The sequence below is a fragment of the Aphelocoma coerulescens genome, chromosome 8 (genome assembly GCF_041296385.1).
Source record: "Aphelocoma coerulescens isolate FSJ_1873_10779 chromosome 8, UR_Acoe_1.0, whole genome shotgun sequence".
NCBI lineage: Eukaryota > Metazoa > Chordata > Aves > Passeriformes > Corvidae > Aphelocoma > Aphelocoma coerulescens.
Window position 1 is genome coordinate 18,837,312 of NC_091022.1, and position 23,460 is coordinate 18,860,771.

General features: G+C 42.2%; 1 long non-coding RNA gene across 2 annotated transcripts; it reads left to right on the plus strand.

Moving 5' to 3' along the window:
* Positions 1 to 6,955: 6,955 nt before the first annotated feature.
* On the plus strand, positions 6,956 to 14,807 carry LOC138114006 (uncharacterized). Of its 2 annotated transcripts, XR_011152439.1 has the most exons (4): positions 6,956 to 7,022; positions 7,170 to 7,251; positions 9,975 to 10,084; positions 13,132 to 14,807. It is a non-coding gene; the product is annotated as an uncharacterized lncRNA (long non-coding RNA). The 2 variants fall into 2 exon arrangements; XR_011152437.1 differs by lacking the exon at positions 6,956 to 7,022 and having other exon boundaries at positions 7,036 to 7,251.
* The last annotated feature ends 8,653 nt before the right edge of the window (positions 14,808 to 23,460 follow it).

Here is a 23,460-nt window from a genome sequence, read left to right on the forward strand (position 1 = left end):
GTTGGTCCAGGGTGGGGGTGGGGGCTGTTTTAATAAAAATTTCTTATTTACTAGCAATACTAGGCAGTGTATTGCTTGGTTGAATCATGCCCTGAAGAGAGCTTGGATGAAGGTCTTGAGCATCTGCAGCAGCGGAAAAAACATTAGGTCTCTCCTGCAGAGCTTGGGATTCAGGATGCAAAATAACTACCTGTGGATGATATTTCCAGGTAAGCAGGAAAAGGTGGCTTCTGTGAAGGTAAAGGACCTTGTTGCTTTTACAGCACCTCATGCAGTGGACTCTTGGTCTGGGTTAAGGACTGAGAGGTATTACCAATCATTCTGCTACAAGTAAGTGGGAGGGTTTGACGTCTCTTATCCTTTCTGTTGTCTAATTAAAAAAAAAAAGAAAAAAAACCCTAAAAGCCTTCATCAAAACAAACCCCAAAAGCCTGCAAACTGGTGCTTGGAGAATGGTACTATTTGCAGTGACATGCCCTTTGTTTTCTGCAGGCTGCTTTCCTTGGAGCTGCTACCTCATGGTCACTGCTATAAATTGCAATGTGATATGACTGGAACAGGAAACTGATCTTGCATCAAACTTTCCTAGGAACTGCTACAGCACAGGCTGTATAATGTTTCCAGTATCAAACTGTCTAAACATCTACCTACTCACAGAGCAGGGAATTCCTTATTAACTCCATAAACATTTATCAGAATAGTTTGTCCCAAGGAAACCATTAAAGCACTATTTATACATGAGTAGGAAAAAAATTAATTAAAAGAACGAAGGGCAGTTAGTGAAGGCAAGTTCTGCAGGGTTCCCTTGTTCCCTTTTTCACTAATATCCCAGAATATCAGTATCAGTTGATGTTGCATGTTCCTGCTCCTATTTCTATATGTCAGTGTACATTCTGCTGGGGAAGGCTTTAGGGTGAATGCTGGCAGAAACCCCAGGGCATTCGTTCTTAGGAGGCAGAGGAAGGCAAAGGAAGAGTTACCATTAAGTCAGATAGTTACGTGATTCTGCATGTTCCTGGTGGTGCTGGAGGTCTTTCTGCATCTGAGAGCCTTGAGAGCTGCTGTATTGCAGTAAGTAGCAAGCAGATACTTCTAAGACAACAGTTTCATAGCAACTATGGTTTGAAAACCTTTGTGATATTCTCCTCTTTTTTTCTCTCTCCAGCTGCTCCCAAACCAAAGTTGCTTTTCCAGTTGGTCATTGGGGCCAGGAAGAAACGCTCCATGGCTTTTCCCAGGGCAAAGACGTATGGTCTGTCCTCCGTGATTTGCTCTCCCGTAAAGCCTGTGTGGTCACGATCATTAGAGATGCTTTTCAGAGAACTATTATTAAAAGCTGGGAACAATGAGGTTTTATTTTACATGATAGATCTTTTGAATCTTTCTGGATAAGCAGCTAGACTGATCATTGTTTAATAGCTGTGTGCGTGGGAGAGAAGTTTCCCTAATATCTGTGCTGTCAGTTTGACCTAGGTGGTGTGGGTGATGAGTCCCTCTGGGACAGCAGCCAGCTTGCTAAAGCTTGAGTGCCTCTAGAGCGTGATCCTTCCACTACTTTGGGGCTGCTTTACCCTGACTATTTTTCCCTCTGTATAGGTTTTTTGCGAGCTATTTTTTTTCAGTAATTCCTACAGACTGGTGAAATACAGCTGTATTTGTGTATATGACAGCTTGTGCACGTATTTGAACTGCAATAATTACTGCAGCTATATGATGGTGCCTTTCTCTGATCAGATCTTTATACATATTTATGTGTTTTTCCCCTTAAAACTCTCTTCCAAGTAGCAGTGAACTGTAGGAGCAATACTTCTGATATGATTCTTTCACAGTTTTAGCGAGTTCTGCGTGAGGATTCTAAACTACCGGTTAATGGAAGATGATGGAGGAAGGGTCATTTTAAGCTTGTCATATTTCTTATGCTTTTTCCCCATCGTTCTGGCTACTGGCCACTATCCAAGCAGATACAGGGCAGGATCAGCCTTTGGTCTTGCCCAAAGCAATGGCTGCTTGCAAGATTAGAGCCAAAAAATGAAAGTATATGGAAATGTTAAAAAGAAGCAGGCAGGGAAATTCTGTTATTTATCCCAGCCTGTAATTCTCATTAAATTGTTTGAAAGAAATGATCCCACTTCTCCCCTTGCACCCACTCCTCCTTATGCTGGTGGAGCCATTCATGAGACCATATTATGAACTGTAGTAGCTCTGAAAAATAACCCTGGATGACACATTTTGCTAGTAACTACAGAAGATATTTTATTTGTCATGAGCCAGAAGCTGCATTATTTCTTCTACTTCCTATGTGGAGTCACACAGATGATTTGTTTTCTAGAAATCTTTGTAAAACACAATCCTCTTAAATGCTATACTTGCTTTGAGATATATGAAAATAAGGAATTCTTGTTTCTGAGCACAAGTAATTGCTTGGGGGTTTGGTATGTGATCTCCTGAGGATGTGCTTCTTATCTAGACAGTTTCTTTAGTTTTCTTCCTAAAGCATCTGGGGAAGATGGTGGGGTACTGGCCTGGGAGAATTGTTGTCTCAGCCATTACTGCGTTTCATATGTGTACTAGTTAAGAATATATATTCTAAATGTTAAGATTCTTTTGGTTATGCTAGACTCTCACAGTTCTATAGCACTAATTTTATCCCCAGGTTCCAATTGTATTTATGCAAACAAATGCTTGGTGTGTTGGCTTTACTAAGATTTTTGTTAGGAATATGCTCAGTTGCTAAAAGATGTCAAAATGCACGGAAGTGAAAAGGCTTGATCTTCATCCAGAGATGGAAATGTTATTAATGCCTAAATGATTCTATTCAAATCCCAGTTAACGCATCAGTTGTTATGAATGTTAGTGTACTGGCTTGTGCAGTGCACTCTGTGATACTGAGCTGGGATTTTCCCACAGGTATAAATGAGTTAATTTAATTAGAAACGTAAGGGTTTGTGCCTGTAGGGATAAAGGGCTGGTGAATGAAGAACTCGCAGTAGCTCACCCGTGTGCTTTAACTCTGTGCACAGTCACACTGCTCTCAGTGGCCCCCTTTTCTGTGAGAGGAGCCCTGTGTGTGTGGGCAGTTGTGAGGTGAAGACATATAATGGTGTGGTTTAGATGGTAAGTGTGTGCTATATGGGGGAGAGGCTGGCTGACAAACACGCCAGCCCCTCTCAGACACAACTACTGATTTTAAAGGGGAAACATTTGTGCCCATAACCACAAATTCATAATGTTGGATTATGTCCCAAATTTGACCTACATTGTTTTGTCCTATTTTCTCCTTTTTAATCTCTTTGCACAGTCCATGTAATTTTTTGTGTGTTCTGCTTTGTTCTTCAAAGCACAGATTAAATGACACCTCTCTAAACAGATAAATTGCAGCAGTACTGGGCCGTAGAGCAACCCTTCAATTTCACAGACCAGAGAGCCACAAGAAGAAATAAAGATGGTTGAGTGAGATTTTTGTCTTCAGTTTTTGCAAGGTCAGAATACCAAAAATAACAGAAATAGTTATGCTTATATGTATTAGTTAAAGATGCTGGAGAAAAATACTTTGTCAAAAGAATAGGAAACCCTGAGCTTATGACTGATTTTTAAAGTTAAAATGTGAGTTGGGAGTTCTAAACTTTTAATTTGTGAGTTTTCTGGACAACAGAAGCAAAGAATCTGTTTTCTGATTGACTTCGCTGACCTGGAGAGAAGCTGCCGTGTGCACTCAGCTCCTTCCCAGCAGGAGGGGATCCAGGCAGGAGGGTGATCTCCTGAACCCCTTCTCTCACCTAAGCACACACTTCTGTCTCCGTGGGCACCAGGAGCTTTGCTGATGTACAGAAATAAAACCAAGCCCAAGGATGGAGGAACTTCTGCAGAACACAGTGTGAGCTCTGGCTGCAGATTTTCTGATAAGTGCTCATGCCTCCTGTCCCCAGTGGTGGCTGAGATTGCACCACGGTCCTTGCTTCTGTGGAGGCAGGAGCAGACTCTCCTCTGCCCAACTGTTTATTTTCCCAAAACCTGTTGGTAAGGCAACACCTTTAGATCTTTGCCTCACAGCCAAGTTTTACTGGAAGTGACTGATGTTTTCAAAAATTTCGAGGTACTAGTCAGGCAGAAAGCAAAACACCGCCCGTGCTCATTCCATTCAGAAATCAGGATAAAAGTGTTTTATGGATGCAATTTTATGCTTGCCTGTGCATAGGTGAGGACTTGCAGGAAGAGGATGAAGGCAATCCCCAGAGTGGCTTCCCAGCAAATCCCCAGCACCCTGATATCTCACCACTGCTGTGCCTCTACCAGGACAATACCGGAGTCTGCCATCTTAATCCATTTTGTAGTCAGCAAAATTATTAAAGAATTATTGAGGTGAAGTAGCTTTGACTTCTCCTCTCTGCAGGAGTATGAATATGGCTTCTGCAAGAGGTAGCAGGATGACTTGCAAGGAGCTGTGAGTCCACCTGTAAACAGATGTGAAGGAAAATCAGGCTCCCATGGTCACTCACCTTGTGTATGGTCTGCTTACTTTGTGATGCCTGAAGTTCAGAGGTTTTGCAAAGTGACTTGAGGATTTAGTTCTTTGTGAGTTCTGAGACCTTTTTGTCTGGTGGGAGTTGTTCAAATGAGCCAGAAATCACAGAGGGATTGACATGAGGGAACCTTGGGGGATGCAGATGGTCAGAGGAGATTCCCAGTGCAGAGGGAAACTCCTCTTATTAACTAAACCTGATGCTACTGACTCTTCATGTACCAGCTGTAGTTGTAAGCCCTTTTTGTCTGAATGGGACTGGGCCATCCTGGTGCTGTGGGTGTTCAGAGGCTCAGCTGTCATGTTCAGGGGCAGCAGGACCAGGTACTGGTGTTCAGTGCCCTGACACAAGGGTAGGAAGCTGAAAGGAATAGCAGGAGGTGACACCTCAGTATCTCAAGGGATTTAAGCCCAAATGACTCAGTAAGGGTTGCTAGACAGGAGTCTCTGGTGGATGACAATTCCCTTCTCTCTCTTGGCCTTCTTGCCTTGCCCTCTGTCTCTTCTCACCCTTTGCAACAGCAGTACAAGCTTCAGAGTTGAAGTATAAAGAACTTTCAGCCAGTGAAGCCAAACGTTGATTAGAATAGGTGCCAGGGATGAGATAACACTAGGATTTGGTATGAGCAGTTCATCCTCCCCTGAGGCAGTCAGACCAAATATTTTGACTTACTACTAATAATTTCCTGTGGGCTGATAACCACTGATTCGATACAAATGGTAGTAACAGGCTCCATCAGGAGCTGTCCTGAAGGACTGTTGATTCATTTAATACCACAATGAAGATTGAGTGAGCTATTATTTCGAAAGGCAAGCTGGATCCAGCATGTATTTGTATCAACATGCCAGACATGACACAACCAGTAACTCGCCCCACCCAGCAAAGTGGGTTTTTGCTAATATTTTATTTGGTCTCCATGTTTGGCTGGGAGACAAGCAACGCTCTTTTGATGTGTTGTTTCTATGAACAGTACTAAAAACATTCTCTGTGAGACGGTGGCACTGCTGTGTCATGCTCACTTGATTTCTGTGCACCTTCTGCATAGATTCTAGTGGGAGATGTCACTGTGAGAATAAGGACCTAGGGCTTCCTGAGTTGCCACAGTGATTGGGACAGCCTGCCCACCAAATGCAGCTGGGAGCTCCTTACAGTTCCTGCCACATTTTGGAAGCAGCGAGGAGAGCCTGTGGGTGGTCTCACTGAAGGAGTCCTGGTGGTCCCGGTCAGAAAATGTGCAGTAGCTTGTTCCCACCTGTATGTGGGCTCTTTGCAGGTTCCTCATCACTGCTGTCCTTGGAGAGCCCACAGGCACTGAGGCATCTTTCCAGGTACGGGGTTTTAATTTTTGTCCCTTTAGTTTTTAAGGAACACTTTTGACATTGTCAAAGTTGAAGCAACTGGAGCTTTCTTTGATCCAGGAGTGAAGTTGACTCAGTTCTGCTTTGCCAGTTTTATTTAAAGACCATGACTACTGCTTCTGAAACATTACTCATGAATGCTGTTATTGCATTATCTGCTTTTCCATCTGTTAGGTGCCATGGCCCCAGCAGCACAAATACCATAACAGTAGCAGCTGTGAAAGGTCTATTTAGGCATCTTCAAAAAGTAGTAAAACCTGATAGCACTAAAGATAAGCCAAGTTTTGTAACAATAAAGTTTTCTTTGGGTCTGATTTTAGAAATGTTACTACTTACAGCACCTCATCTTACTTTTGATAGAAGGGAGGTTGTACTCATCTATTATTTTAAGTACAATTATTTGCTTATTCCTGGTTTAAACAATGTTGTGTTATTGTTTATAACCTACATACAAATATATAACCCTCTGTTATATCTGCCCTCAGCATTCTGTTTGGTTGCTCCGCAGTTCTGGGCATTCACATAAGACAAAAAGGATCACTTGGGCCAAACCTATGTCTCATCCTCTGGGTAGCCCCCATGGCTTCATGACAAATCAAAAGTCTAATTATAAGCATAGCCTGTGAAGCAGGAGATGCCCTGAACCAAGTCCTGTGTATCACTTAAAAGTGTAAAATTACAATTCTGTAGTGAATAGTGCATTTAAATATGAATGATAATTGGAGAAAAAATTAAATGAAACCTTGTTTATATTAATTGAGTAGATCTGAAGACTCCTTGAAGACAGGTGTCCCATTAATAAGCATTGCCTAATGGACTACAGCTCCTTCAGAAGCCTCACAGCCTTGACTGGGCACAAGGAAACAACCAAAGGGTTCTGCAAGGCTGTGGCTCCACGATGCTGCACACAGACAAGCTGTGTGTCTGCAGGAGGCCCGGGCACCCTGTCCCTGGTCCTGGCTGCTCTTACACCCCTGTTCCCATGGGCTCAGCACCTGCTGGTCCTTCAGCCAACCTGAAAAAAGCCCAGCTCTTCCAGTCCCAGCCCAGCTCTTCCAGTCCCAGCCCAGCAGGTACAGGGGTGATGATGTAATGGCCACCAGCTGCTCTTGGGGTTAGGTCTGCCCCACGAGTAGTCACAGAGGTGAGTGGTGCCCTGTGGCAGCTGCACATTCCCTGAGAGCTGAAAGACACAGTGGCAGCACCAGCAGCTTTCTGGCATTTCATGGGCATCTCCCTGCCCACAACTATGGATGTCTAAAAAGTGCATTGGAGAAATGCATGTTTTTAGGGCTAAAACCAGAGATGGGAGGTGGTTGTGCTGGCACCCAGGCTCTTCCTGGTGATAACAACTGCAGCCTGCAATCTGTCAGGTAAGGTGTACTTCTGGTGTGGCTGGTTTTTTCCCTGACAGTGCAGCCTTGGTGCTGCCATGGGGCAGCTGGCAGGAGCCACTCTGGGAGGTGGCACAGCACGTTCCCTGCAAGGTACATGGCACTCCTGGTCCCCTCCTCCCTGTTGCCTGGAGCCTGCCAGGACAGCTCAGCACTTCAGTGGCATCATTGTGTAGTGCCTGCTGGCCATGTGCCACCTCAAGGGCTCCCTCACCACCCTGGGGACCTTGCATGCAGCACTGATCCTGCCCAGCCCTTGGAAGCTCCTCACCAGGGACTGGGCAGGGGTGTGACAGGGTGGTTTAGGGAGAGGGCAGGCAGAGGAGTGTAAAGATGGGGTTGTTGATAAGGCTCCAACCACCAAACCGGTCTGGAACTGTGTGATTTGGCACAGTGCAGGGAGCTGTAGCTAACAACACAAAAGATGAATAATTGCCGGTCATGGCATTCATTCTCTGAATTTAAAAAGGATTAAGCTCTTGGTGAGGGCAGGCAGCTGCAGGTTCGGACTGCCTTTGTCCCCCCAGCCATGGTTAACATGGCACTGACGTCTGGCTGGCGAGCAGGCACCTCTCCTCTTCCAGCTGTGCCCTTCACCTGGAGCAGGGCTGCTGCAGGGCCTCGCTGTGCCCCTCCTGCCCTGGGTGTTGGAGGGGATTGTGCACGGTATGAATGCCAGGGGTTCTTCTCCTGCTCCTCAGTTCTCCACCCGAATCAGCGGAGGTGATGTAAGCCGTGACAGGGGTAAGTCACAGCCACTGCATGTGCCTGTCTCAAAGAGGTGGAAACGAAAGGGGCAGGAAGGACAAACATCTGCTCCAAACAGGCACATCCAGCCCGGTGCTCTGCTCTGCTGCTGCCTTGAGTCATGTCCCAGGCTACAGAGACAGAGCTTTAGAGGGGTTCATGGGCTAATGGACCTGCCTAAATTGAGTTTAGTTCTGTATTTAAAAATAATGGATATGTTTAATTAAAGTGAAATAGCTAATGACTGGGAGCAGGGAGGTTTTTATAATGTTGAAGGGAAAGTAAAAATAAAAGGGCTGGTTTCCAATTAGAAAACTGTAACATATAAAACTATATCTTATCAGGATTGTCTTATCTAATTTTACATTGTCTCTCAGTGCTTGGGAAGTACCACATGTACCTACAAGTGAATGTGTCCTTGGAAAAGCAACAGTAGCTACTGTAAGTCCCTGCAGAGGGCTTGGAGCGAAGTCCCCAGGATACTGGTAGTTAGTGTAAAAATGTTGACTTTGGACTGCTGCTGTCTGTTTTGAGCTAAGAGTCTCTGTGAGTTTTGCTATCAATCTGCAGGTACGATGCTTTGGTACAGTTAATGTGGCACTTCAAAGCCTGAATCCTGTGAGCAGGAGGCTGAAGCTAAAACAGGAGAAAATGAATCCACCAATGTTTGCTAAATGGTCCTTTCCTCTGATTGCTGATGGTCGTTTAGTCCCTTCCTTGTTGGAGTCTAAATGTCTACCAGCATTGCTGACCCAGGAAAATTAACTATTTTCTTTTGTCTTCCATTTTTTTTCCCATTTCACTGAGCAACCTTTGAGAACCCCCTTACTGTCTTTGTGTCTGCTTTTAATGTGTCTTTTCTGCAAAGCCTGCAGAGGTGCCCCCCCACCCCCCCCCCCAGCTAATTCTCTACGGCAACAAGGGATAGCGCACAGATCTTCAGCACTGTCAGTCACGGGGAAGAGGTGAAGTCTGGGAGGCTTAAATTGCTAGGCCTAGGGGAGAAAATGATGCCTAGTGGAGCAGCAGTTTCAAGTCAAGGGTGAAAGGAATGCATGACAGCAGACTTGGAGGAGGGCGGTGCTTATATGCCGCTTGTTTTTCTACACATGGGAGAAGTGGGGGATGCATCAAGCAACAGCATCTGTACACAGGCTATCAAAGTGCATTTGACACTGCACAAAACTCATAAGAAAGCTTATTTAAGGTGCTCTGTGATGCACACAAGCCTTGAACTAGCTATTGAGTTTCATCTTGAGTGTTCCTCAAGAGAGGAACCTTCTGTATGAGATTATGGCCACAGCTTCCAAGCACTGCTGCTGTTGCAGACTTTTTTTGGCTTCCCGTGGGAAAAGTTGACTGCAGTTGCATTTCAGTTTACAAAGAAAATAAAGCAAAAGGGAAAGAAAACACCCAAACAAGCAAACAAACAGAAACCCAGAGAAAGAATCAGGTGCAAAATAGAAAGGGCTATCACAAAAATAAATCATTGACATACTGGGTCACAAACTGGATATAAACCATTGGTGTTGGGGTGTTGCAAGTAGAGAAAAAAATACAAGTTTTGTTCTGAGATCTGTTAATAGGATGACTGCACCAGCAGCATGGGAGCCTGACAGTGGCAGTCACATCCAGGACACTGGGCTGAATGTTCTGGACACACTGGGGGCTGTCCAGCGGACGGCAACAAACCTGGCAGTTGTAGAAAGTATGACCACTGAGGAAAGTGTGAAATAATCGAGCTGGGCACTAGACCTTTCTCATTAGAGAGGACAAGCACCATTACTGAGTGTTTCAAAAAGAGATGAGTGTGCCTGTTGGAGCTTCAGGAATGGTTAGGTGCATCTTAAACAGAACAATCTTAGGCTTCATCCAGTACTGTGTTCTGGGATCTTCCTGTGCTATTGCAGATGCTGAATTGGGGCTACAAAATTTTCACCCTTCTGGTTTTGCAGGATGAAGGGGAAGGAGGGCAGGCTGGCAGCCACAGCACAAGACCTCACAACTGCTGCTCCCAGACCCTACTTCTGGTTCCACCACTGCTCCTGAGCAACGTTATCTGCAGGTAATAATCTTACAACTCCTGGACTTCTTGAAAGGGTTAACAGATAAACTCTTTCCTGAAATGGGCTGTCTCTGTGTGAGCGGAACTAAAGATCTGCAAAGTAATATTGTGTTGCTGTTAAGGCGGCAGGAGGGATAAACTATCCTGGCTCATATATAAATATTTGTACTTGTAAACAGGGGCAAGGGTAACTGAAGAAAAATGTGGAAGACTCATGTTGTTACTGTTGTTTTTTGAAGTTTGCTGTCCTGCAATGAAATACCTTTTAAATAATTCTATGGCAACCACAGCATAACAAACCTCACATTGCCTTCTACTCAGTTACTTTGACCAGCACCAAAATGCAGGTTGGTCACGGAATCTTGATGGCTGTTGGTGTTTTAGCCAAAGCACAAGTCTGCAGGACCTGGGTCCTGCTTCTTTCTTTGCATTTTTTTTGGCATAAAGAAATAACATAGTTCACAAGCCTCTCCTCCTTAGGGCTGAGCATGCTGCTGGTGCAAGGCTGAGATGGGAGATCAGCAGAGGTTCATGACTGCCAGTAGAAAATTCTGTGGAAAAAGCAAAGGCAGAGTTGTTAAGAGTCATCTTCTCAGAACCAGGACTGAGAATGGTGAACCCTGGAGCATCCTGCTCTTTTACCAGCACCTTGTCGGTGGGGGAGATGGAGCGCAATTCAGTGAATCTACACAGAACATCCTGGAAGGAGAGGGTACTAGGGCAGGAAACTCCTCCTGCACATCAGGAGAATGTGGCTGCTGGGTAGTGGCTTGGCAGTGCAGAGCTGTCTTCTTGCTGTTCTCCAGAGTAATGGGTGAGGTGGGTCTGGTTTTGCCAACCAAGGGGAATGCAGCTGCTCTTGGAGATTAAAACAGGCAGAGGATGACTAGGACCTATGGACCACCACCACCTCTGAGGCAGAACTGTTCCTGGCAGTATATTCCCAAGCATTACTAGATTTAATTATAAATGTCCCTCTCACTGTGATGTTCTCTGCTTCCTCCAGGAGGTTTGGTTCATTAGGTCCATTAGTGCAATTAAGGATTCAACACAGCAGACCACTTGAAAAACAGCAGTCCAAAGGGCACCTCACTGTCAGCTGATGTGGCCTCTTTCTTGCTCCACCAGAAAAGCTGCAGGAAAAAAAAAAGAATGTCTGAGTGTGTCCTTTCCTGGAGAAACTTCCATTTGCCATGAAAAAGCAAGGGTGTTCATGTGCTGCTGCAGTCTGATGGCAAAGCAGAGCTTACAAGGCTCTGTGCTGCAGCTGGGCTGGGTGGCAGAGCATCCTGGGGTGGCAACTGCTGTTGTGTCTCCCAGCCCTTGCATCCTGGGAAGACCATCCATGCAGGACGAGCTAGGATGGTCTCTTATCTGGAAGCAGAACATGAATAGCTGGAGGAACTGCTGATCACATATAGGGCCTTGTGTTCCCTAAAATGTGTAACACACACAGCTGTCTGCTGGAGATGGTGGATGATATCTATCATGAGCCACATCATACCATGGCTACTCTTGGAGAGCAGAGGGCCTGGCAGTGAATCAGCAGTCAAGTTTCAGTCCTCCTTATGCATCACTTTTCTTTTTTCACACCAGGAATGGAGCTGGTCAGGGTGTGGGGCAGTTCTGGCACCACTTCAACCAAGACAGAATGGAGTTATTTTTTGCGGTGTGCATTTGGAAGAGGCCCATTCTCCACGTTGTCCTGCTAGTAATCTGCTGAATCAGAGGACAGTCAGTGCAATGAGAGGCAAATCACTTGCCAGGGAAAGAGTGATGGCATATGCTAAAGCTGTTATGAGAATCTTGCCTGGCTTTGGACAACTAGTTTTTGTTTGATAATGTGGGAGATGATCAAGATCCACTTTTAGATTTCAGTACGGAATAATCTAAGACAGCAACTCTTGATGTCAGTGGGAAATGAGCCTATTTATGCTAGACAGAATTTGGGCATGGCAGACCAGAACAGCCATATGTTGCACAGTATTATGCCACCCTCCCATGTACTTTTCTAGTTAGTTCCTTACAATTCAATATGCTCAAAGTAGAAGCAGGCTGGGCTGTGTTTTGGGAACTTGTGCAAGCAGAAAATCCTGTTAGGAGAATAAAGCTGCCTAACCCATGGACTGCTTGTTGCATGCTCAGCACCATCAATCACTGCTGTACCACGGCAGCTGGGGAAGGTGTGAGGGTGCCAGAAGTGTTTTGGCAAAGAGTGATGTTGTCAGGGCTCATGGCCACAGTTCAGAGTGCTGCAGCCACAGCCCCTGGGTGAGCACCTTACCCCTTCCATGGATGAATGTTTTTGTGGGAGATGTGGCTGAAGTGAATGTAAAGCTCTGCCAAGCCACCGCATTTTCCAGCTTGGTGTGTTAAGCTAGAGCTTGGCAGGTTTCCTCTTGTGTTGATATGCAGGGCACTCAGCTAGGGCAGCTGTTTGGCTTCCAGGATATTCCCCAGTGTCTGGAATGGCTCCAAGGGCTGCAGCTACATCCAGCTGCTGTTCAGCCCACAAACAGTGTGTGCAGGGAATGCACTTTTCAGAAGGCTGTACTGACTCTTCCATTAGTTGAATACTTAGGAATCTTCCAGAGGTTCGAGTATTTTTCTCATCCAAACTTTATTAAATTGCACAAATTCTTCCTGAGATCGTTTGTCCCATCACATTTGGAGTCTATTCAATCTACTGTCAGTCACCACATTCCAGCTTACAAACCTGGCCAAAAAACTACTCCTTGCACTCTATATGTACAGTGTTACATGGGCTGTCATCCCCTGCCATAGGCTGTGAACAAGTCAGAGCTGAGGAGAAACAGAAAAAGCACTTAATTTAACCAAAAAACAGACAAACCAAAGAAAGAAAGAAGAATCAGATCAAGTTTCTACTGCAAAGGCTTGGGCTATAACTAAAATGCAGGTATTGGAACTTTCTAGACAATAAACACGCCTACAAAGACTTCTTTTATTAAATCTTTAAAAAGCTAGATTGTACAATAACACACACCCCCAGTCAATTAAGAGGATGTTTATTTTTCTATTTCATTTAGTTAAAAGCCTGCAGTGGAGACTAATTCCTACAGCTGTGTGCATTGTCATCAGCCATGCTCTGCACAGGAGCCAAACATTACAGCCTTCTGACAACTTTTCGGACGGCTGCATCTTGTGTTGCCATGGAAATGGACCTGAGCTCACTGAAAGCTGGCTAATGGGATCTAAAATCATCACTCCTTATATTGAAAAATTGCTGGGGTGACCTTAGGTGGTAGTAATAGTAATACTAATAATGTCTAAGTTTATGGAACATTGGTCTTTGTTGGTTTTATTCTGTAGAAGTGTTATGTTCATGATTGTATTTAAATTACCTGGTCAAATACAACCCTTCCGTTTGCATTGCACTGACTGACCACAGTGCTGCAGCAGTCAAATGCTGTTCAGACCCAGCAACAGGGAGAGCATCACTAAGAAAAAGGAATTGAGGAGGAGGATTGTTTGTTTTAACTAACCAGGCATATGGACACAACTGACCTCTTCTTTTATCATGTTTGCCCTGTTGCACAACCATTTTCCATTAGTCCAGAAGTGTTTGCTTGATCCACTGCCATTACAATATATGATAAAGTTCAATATTACTATGTCCCACATTAACGTCCTTCCACTTTGCTGGGTTCAGCAATCTTCAGCTTTGCCCTAGTTTCACGGTGTTCCTAATTGTACTGGAAATGTTTGCCTCTAGCATCATAGCAACATCTTACTAATCAAACAACACTGGCAAGGATAATTTTGCAAAGCAGATAAATTTGACCATGAGAATTTATACTGTAAAAAAAAATTAAAGCTTTTAGAGACAAAATGTGCCTGTAGTCGCAGGATGAAATGCAGGGCTACAAATAAAGAAAGTAAGAGTTGGAAGCTATCTTCTCAGCCTATGGTTTTGTGGAAAAACCTTCTACACTTACCAAGAGTCCTGCAAAAACAAAGTGCTTATATGCCAGTCTTAATCTTGAGATATTTTAATAGGTTGCTTTCCAGTTATTTACCTTTATTGAATTAGCAGAAGAGTGATTTTTTACTTTCACATTAGCCCTAGAAAAACAGCATTGTCCACCAGAAACTAGCATCGTTTTTTTTATTACTGTAGCATATCAAGATATAATGTTGAAATGCTTTTAAATCTGAGTCATATCAATATATTACAGCAAGTTGAGGTATACACTTTTAATTCCTGGAAAAATCTGGCTCCCTTTGATCTGCAAACATCACACACTGAAATACTGCTGAAATTAACAATGTGTATGTACTCTCCACCTTAATTTATAATCTCATGGCATGCTTATTTTTATTTACTGATCAGCTGATTTGTGGGTAGATTCATGGCATTTCAGGTTATTTGCTTTCACCATGTGTTGAGCTTGGATGGAGCTTTCACTCCAACAACCATGTCCTTTGCCAATCCTCCGTCAAATTAAAGAGAAAATTCTGAATGTATTTCAATCCATCTCTCAAACCTGACTTGCCTCCTTATGGTGCCTAACAGCACTACCCAGTAGTATTTCCAAGCCTATGCAGAGCTTTCCTGCTGTATCTGTTTAAAAAGATGCCTGAACTCAGTCCATTACAGTTAGAAGAGCTCTGGGGCAGAGATGGGGTTTGCACATTCAGAGGGAAGGCTGGTAATGAAGGAAGCTAACACTTCTGCAGTAAAAGTCATTAGGCATGCAGCCAAATTCAGATTTTATAATCTTCCTCGAGGCCATCCTTGTGAGACTCAGGGTTGTTTTAATTATATTGTTTCTTTCAAGTGGATTTTATTGGAAGAGGATTGCACTGTTTTCCTTCAGTGACTACTTTTTTTCAGAGGCTCAGAGGCCAAGGAAAAGATCTCTGGTGGTTAATTAATTTCTGCAGAACCTTCTCACACCCATTATTGTATGGGGTTCATATTTTAGAGTCAGGATTGTGACAGGGAGAGCTGAGCTGGTGCAGGCTGCCACTTGCAGAAGAGGAAGTTCTCTGTGCCACTCTCCAATCAGCACAGTCACTCCAACTACTGTTTACAGCCACTGCCAAACTAGCACATGGCCTCTTGATGCTCAGGAGGCACCGAGTGCCTATCCACTGAGGAATGCATAGGGCAAGGGTGATCTCCAGAAGAGACAATCAGTACAGACTTCTAGGAGGGGTATTTCACAAAATTTGTCTTTCTTTCAGCATGATCTGAAAACTGCATCCCCTTTTCCCCACATTAGCTCCCAGTTTCAATTTGGATGAAGTCAGGGGCAGATCCCCCACTGACTTCAATGCAGCAAAGTCTTGGCATTTAGAGGAAAATCAATATGAAGAATAATGATGCAATATAAACACTTCTGTTATAAATGCATAATGTAAATAACAGTCTTTTATAGCATTTATTTAAATCCCCAGGCACTGGTGGAAAATAGGTCTCCAAATAACCTAAACAGTTTGGCACATTAAACTCTCAGCCCTTACAAATATTGGTAGTGTTTCAAAGAATGCATTTTTAAGTGAGCAATAAAAAGCAATTAGGCATGTAATTGTTGTTTTAGAGATTTAATCCAATTCCCACTGCAGTCAGTGGGAGTCTATAATCACTTCAATGGGGACTGAGTTTGGGACCTTACACATTTGAAGGCAGGGAGGGAAAAAGAAGGAAATAGGCAAACCTGAACAAAACAAGAATTGGGAATTTCATAAGCCTACATAAAATGCACAAAACATTTAAGATAGAAGACATCTTTTTGCTGGGCAGAAAGCATCTACTAACCACAACTGAACAAGATTCCCCCCCTCCCCTCCATACAATGCCCATCCTATCACTTGACAACCATATAATTAAATTATAGGATAGTAAAGTTTTCTGAACATTTCAAAGAAGGTAACTCAGTTTCTCTCTGTCAGATGTCACACCACCTAATTATAATTAATTGCATTTCTGTATTTGTCAACTAGCGCAAATGTTGTTAAGACAATATATAAACCCAAAATGAGCTAAGCACTACAGAACTTATGTTTGATGTATATTTAGGATAGACATGAATGCTCAACACAGGCAGATGGAAAGCTTCAACATATTTTATATTATTACTTCCATTGAAATGAAAACTCTATTTAGTTTTTAAGATGGAAATTGGGAAGATAGATTATTCAGAATATTTACAATTACTTGCGAGAAACATGGATATCATCAATATCTACTCTGCAGAGATCTGAATTCAGGTTTATAAGTATTTTGTCTTCCCTTGGCTGATGTACAAATCTATTATAACTACAAAGTTACACAACTCAAAACCAAGTTTTCTGTATGAATCTTTAAATTTTTGTCAGTATTATATCTGATGGGAAAAAATATTATGCTTTTTACAAGATGTTAGTTCAATTTTATTGCATTTTTCCCTAGGTATCACAGGATCTCATTTACAGCATTTTGTTTCCTGCAGTACTGAGACTGCAGCCAAATATTTTGCCGTTATTGAGTCAGGGTTAGATTCATTGGTTTGGCTGAAATCTAAATGGAGTAAACAGAAGATGGATGTAAATGGGCTAGTCAGAGTTCTGGTGGAGTGAACACCCCCTTGCTTTTGGTGCAGGAACAGAGGCAATGGTCATTAACACGACCAGCCTGGTGTGAATGGAAGCTCTACCTCCACAATTTAAAGGTGAGACTCTAAAACCAAATATGGCAAATCACATTATCTTAAAACTTGCTCTTAGTCTAGGAAGAAATGGTATGAAGTTACACAATACATTTTTCTAATATGAACGATGGCTAGTAAGAAGACATGATGCAACTGACTTCAGTGACATGGCAAAATAAGTTTCCAAGGATTTATAGCAACCTAAGTATTACTTCTGGTGATTTATAAAGCTGCACATAGATCTTCCTCTAGACAGCCAGAGGAACCAAACACAGAAGATAGCTGCAATGATGTATTACTGTTTGTTTGACCTTGTTCATCACAAGAACAGGCCCTTTAGGTCAAATGTGTTCGCACCAAGGCCAACTCTGCCCTCCCTACAGTTACTTGCCAACTGCAATAGGGCCTTGGAGAATTAACATTTTAACTATTGGATTTAAAAAAATATATTCTAATCTTTCTACAACAATGCAAATACCCTCCATTTTCAAGGAAAAGTACAATCTACCACCATTCCAAAAAAAAAAAAAAAAAGCAATCAAGGACAGACTACGAAGGATGTGAGCAGATCGCAGTATCCCAGAAAAACCCCAAAGAAGCTGTGCTTTGAATTTGCTAACTGACCACTGGATGCCACTATTGTTCCACTGAAATAAAGTGTAGTGTTGTCATCTTCTGTCTGGCTTACTATCCTGAAGAGGGGAGTTCAAATAGCGGTGGTATGTGCAATTTTTTGTAGAAAATAAGCAATTAGATTTGAAATTATTAATGCCCTTTAATGTGTTTAGAAATTTAATTTTTCTCCCTGCTCAGAACCACTTCCCTGCAGGAATCACTGCACCAGTCTCTCCCTTTGAAGGGCCTGGCAGGCTACCTCCATGTTTTGACTAAAGAGAAGCAATTCCAAATCCACACACTCATCATTCAGGATACTTAGGCATTATTCAGGAAAAGAGGAAGACATGAATCACCTAACATTAGCCTCCAAAAATTCAGAGAACTGAACTGGGGAGATGGTCATGGTACCATGGTCCCCAGCTGGCAGAGGCTACAGGGATGCTCAGAGCCTCTGACAGTAATAAGCTCAGTTTTGGATGTCAGAGAGACATTAACATTAGAAGACAACAATGTTAAAAAATTGCGAAATTTTCTGTACATGAGTGGGTCTGGGTTATCTTGCTTTTAAAATCTTTTTACTGTTTTTTACATTATAAACTGTATATATGTATATATGAAGTCAGACCAGTTCTGCCTCTGTCTGCAGAATCACAGGACATGGATTACTGTATTTCTCACCATCCTCAGGTTTGTGTGTGCAACTCCTTAAGATCTCTGGAAGCCCACAGGGAAACCCTGCAGCTCTCAGGACATGCAGCAGTGCTGAGGCATTCCCCTGAATGCTCTGCAGCCTTCCCTCCTGAAAGGGCTTTTCTTTTACCCGAGAGAAACACAGGGTGTAGCACTGCCCCAAAGCCTCCACACACTTGCATCCCATGACACGGGATCTGTGTACTATCTCATGCTGCTGTTTTCCATTATAAATTCCCACTTGGAGCTGGCACTGAGCCCTGCTCTATTAATAAAAAGTGTGAGCAACGATGCCACTTGTGAGCCCCTCTGCTCCCAGCATTTCCTCAGCTGTTTTCCCATGCAAGTTCTCCACACATCAACACCATTCATCCCTCACTGTCTGTGCCATGCAGCCATATTGTGAATTTTTCTCATTTCCAGGAGACAACTCTGTCAGGAAGGAATAGACATTCTCCTCTTAACTGCTCTACTTGATATTCCAGAGGCAGTCACCTCCAGCAAGAGGTGAAGACAACAACCGCAGGTAGTAATGTCTTAAATCCTCTGCTCTAAAACTTTGCACTAAATCAGGGAATTATGTTACATGTTGGCACCTCACTGTACCACTTAAAAGAAGTTTTTCCCTTTCCTACAGATAGTGTAAGAGGGAAATATAGTTGGTTTTTTTCCTTATGAAACACATTCCTTCTATTGGCAATTTCACACACACACACAAAAAATACTGGACGTTTGAAATTAAAATCAAGATTGTTTTATTCTAGCTGAGGAATCCCTAACCTCATTTTTCAACTGCCTTTCAAAATCCAGCAAGTGTACTTTAGTCACCAGGGAAAGGTAACTGTCAGCTATGTGGGTATGGAGCCAGAAATAACAAGATAATTTATGACTGAACCTAAAACAAATCATCATGATTTTTTCTTTTGCAGTTTTCAGCAGTTCAAGTGATTTTAATATGACAACAAACATTTCCCACCATGCTTTGTGATAATTTTTATTTGAAAAAATGCCCTTTTTATTTGTTGTGGTTTCCTTTTATGCTCCAATGTAGATGTTTAAAAAGATTTCTTTGGCTTCATTTCAAAAGGACACTATTTAACTTTTTGTAAATCCAATTGAACAGTGCAGAATACCAGTTTTCATTCAAAAGAAATCTGATATAATAATAATCATCATCATCATCATCATCAAAGTGTTCCAGAGCACATCACAGCCTGGACAATGACTGCAGAGGTGCATAAGGGAGTTGTTACCATGCCCACAGCATACAAGATTAGATATTGTTTCTGCAGAAATAACCTAAGCTTATGGAGTGGAATGTTCAGGTATTTCCTGGAATGCAATTTCTGATAACAATTTTACAAAAAAATACTTCACTTAAGGACATTTTTAAACATGAATTTGTTGGCCTCAATCTGTTTTTTTAAGCAGTTCATTTCTTCAAATAACAGAAAACCTTTCTTAAAATATTACCCTAGAGACCAGTAAGAACAAGTTACTCATCGTTGTCTTTCCAGTTCTGGACAGAGAGTTATTGTACCAGTGTATTTGTTGTGTTTAAACTGTGTGTGCTGGTGAATGAGAATTTTCTTTGTGCAGGTTTAGATTAAGAACTAAGGAGAAAACAACTCACATTACCAAGACTTCCTTATTATTTTTAAACACTGAGATTTAAAAATATTTTCTTTGGTTTTGGTTTGGCCTTTGCATTTCTGTTGCAGGCACAGTGTGCAGGAGGCAGGGCACCTCTCTGCAGAGACAGCATGTCTGGGTAGAGACATCTGAGAGATACTGCTCCCTTCCATACTATTGTCCTTCGAATTTATTTTAAACCATAAGTATTTGATTATATTTTTAAGATATTAACTTGAACATTGCATTTTTGCTAAATAGTTAAAGAGTTTCCTTTCAGCTGGTAATCTGTCTTGAAATTTCCTTTTCTTTCCAAGTGCAGGTGATGGCACTTGTGCACGTGAAGTTGTACATAGGTACTTGAGCATCAGCACTCGCCAGACTGAAGAGTGATAGACAATCACATACGTAATTTTCTCCTAATTCTTTTGCTGAGCTCATCCTAAAGGAAAAAAGAAAGGATTTTGATTTAAGTATCTTTAACTCAACCTAGCTCAGATTATACTCCAGAGGCGTGACATGAAGCACCTCTCTTGGGAGAGGCATTGTTCAACACTAGCTGCAGCTGAGAATGCTTAAAAACCAGAGTATCAGCTGTGTTCTGTGTGGACAACTGCAGTTTAATGGTTCTGCAAGCTAATCAGAGATCAGCTTAAGAGAGACAGGATTGAAATGATTACATTATGTTGCTTTTCTAACAGTGTTGCTTTGTGGGCATCAGAATGAAAGGACTGTGCTGTGGTAAAATACGATTCTAGAAATTTTATTTTCCTAAATATTGCACTGTATGGTTGATAGCAGGACTGGGCGAAAGCTTTTAATTCTTCTTCTTTTTACAGTCAGTAAATTATGCTACAGTATATTTTCTCATGGAAGGAGAAGATTTGTATTTGCATACAGTGTCTTGGTAGCTCTAAGGCCTGTGCTGCTTCATAGGACTGAAGAATGAATGGTAAACTCAGCTGAGAGTGTCAGGGGCATATTTCTATTGAAATGTAATGTTCTAATAATCTGAAATTTGAGCTAAGCAAATAAATTACAGCCCTTGTTATGGAATGGATTTCCCTAAAGATACACTTAATACTTTGGTGCCTCAGTTGCCACATGTTTAAAATTAACACCACTCCTGCTCCCTTTTCTCTGATAACCCTTCAGAGTCTGGAGTTCAGTGTTTATTTTGGGGTGCTGAACAACAACACAGCTTTGTTTATTTGCTGACAGTAAAAAAGTCTTGTATTCATGACTGGTGAGAGATCAGATAAACCACACACTGTTTCTGCAGGCACCAAACTAACATATTTCATTCATTACTTTCCCCTGAAATGCTATTTTGCTGCTTTTCAGAAGCTGTGGGAGCTTCTCTTCATTTGCCTGGTGCTACCTTTGGCTCGTCCTCATTTACAAACACACTACAACAATTTCAAACACTTTTGAATACCTTAGTGTTTGGTAATGGCATTTGTACAACTATTTCAGCAGCTGCTCTAATGAAGGAGAGCAGTTAGATGCACAAGATTCAGTGACATTTAGCCCTGCCTATAGTGATATTTCACAAGTGTGAGATGCTGAATAAATTTTTGTGAAGCTTCTTCAGATGGGGATTGAAGCAAACATGCAAAATGTTGCACATATTCTCCAAAGATGATGTATGTGTAGTACAGGACAGGGTGGGAAGGAGAACAGCATGAGTTGCTATAGCTACTAACATCAAAATTTGTCATGAAGTATCTACATCACTGAAACTCTTCAACACAGTTGAACTAAATGGCATTGTCTGTGCTGCTCCTTACCTCATGGAAGAGGTCCCTTGGACTACTAATAGTCTGAATGATTTCAGAAGAGAACCTGAGTTTCTGCAGGCATTGTAGCCATTTGATATTTTATGTTCCTCCAAAGCTCTTTGGGGTAAATCCAGTGAAAGCTTACCTGGTGCTTGCCTCCCAGAATGGAAGGAAAGATTGAGTGCCTATGGTACCCATTTCATGTGTGTGGATAGTTAAATGAGGTAAATATCTGCTCCCATCTTTAATCAGAAATAAGGCTGCAGAGAGAGAAACATGTGGTTGTAGCTCCCTGAAAGGGATTAGTATCTAATGTCTCACTGACACTAAAATTGGGGAGTCTCATTCTTCTCTCTGTTCTTTCTTTCCCCCCTCTTCTATCCTAGATTGTTTTGTACTTGCTCTAGCATATTTGGAACACCCTGTGAGCAAATTCACTTGCTAAGCTGCTGGAACTCTATCCCAACCAAAAAACTAAAATAAATAGAATTAATGAGCTGAACGGACTCAGACAAGAGTGCAATAAAAACCAGGGCCTGTGCAAAAGCATAACTTTGTAGACAATTTTGGGGAGGAGCAGTGAAATAGAGGCAGTCCATGTGTTAGTTGGCATCTTGTCACTCACCCTGAGGCAATCTTGTTCAAAAGTTTTGGCTGTGCTTTTTTTTCTGTGGAGTCAGCATCCTTTTTGTGTTGCACCAGCTTGGATCCCTGAAGCTTAGTTTGCTTTCCGTGGCTTTGGCTCGGCACAAAGACTTGTTACTCTGACAGGTAAGAACACCATCTCATCTGTGGATATTTTTGTGATCCTTGGTGTCCTTGGTCAAACCCCTAGGGAAAGATAGACATCTTTTTCTCTGCTTTTTTAAACCTAACAGGTATTACCCTGAAATCTCACTGTCCAAGTGCAAGAGCAGAGGAAACTTTCAGCCAGAAGTTGAATGTCTTTTAAATAAGTGACTCTCATGTAGTGGGACACTAGGGGAGAGGAGGGACTGGATCACACAGGCGGGCTTAAGAATGTAAAGTCCTGTAACCTGCCGTAGGTCTCTGCATCTTTAGAGCCTCCAATGGACTCCAGAGACATCTATTAAGATCACTGCATGATTGGAGCTTCTAATGTGTGAGCTGGAACTGAGAGCAGACCTTAAAGCGCTTACTAGTGCAGAGCACAACCCACAGACTGGCTTATGAGGTTATTTTTATGCATCTCCACAAAGGGACATGAAAGCCCTATGAGCTGGGCTTTGTCGAGATGCAGTTCTTACACCAAGAGACAATAAAGGAGTCACAGGCTGCCACTGGCCTATTGCATAACAGGATCAGACATTTTAATGAGCTTCTGCTAGTCCACGGTTCGTCAGCCCTGCTGGTTTGTAATGAAGCAGGACACTGCTATAGAAACCACTCCAGCAAACAGTGGTTTTGAATGTACTTAAGAAGATGAGTCTGAATTGAAATGCAAACAAACTGTAGATCAGTCCATCTCTTTCTGAATTGTAGGAGCTTGTTATCCTACAATGTCACAGTTTAATGCAGCTTGGATTTAAGTTTTTAGAGGTATTTTGTATATTTCATTTCATAAAGCAGTTTCTTCTGGTTCTTTAATATTTTTCCCATTGTAATTCTTAATCCTGATTTTTAGCAAATAATGACAAAAAAGAAATGATAAATACATCTCCAAATTTTTTCTAATAATTTATTCTGTAAAGTATGTTTATAAAAGAAATTGAACTAAAATTAATTTTTAGGATAACAGTCCATATGAGAGTGGAACAGCTATGAAATAACACAAGATGTTTGGTCATTTTAAAACTGAATTATAAAGCAAAATAAAAGGAGTCTCCAGATAATTCAGTTGATTAGATTCAAGCAAGCCCGAGTAAAGAAGGAAAAAACTGTTTAAGGAGTTACTCTTGAAATTTGAGTTACTGTCAAAGACCTGACATCCACAACAGGATATTTATGATATTACTCAAGAGAGTACAAAAAATAGTTGATG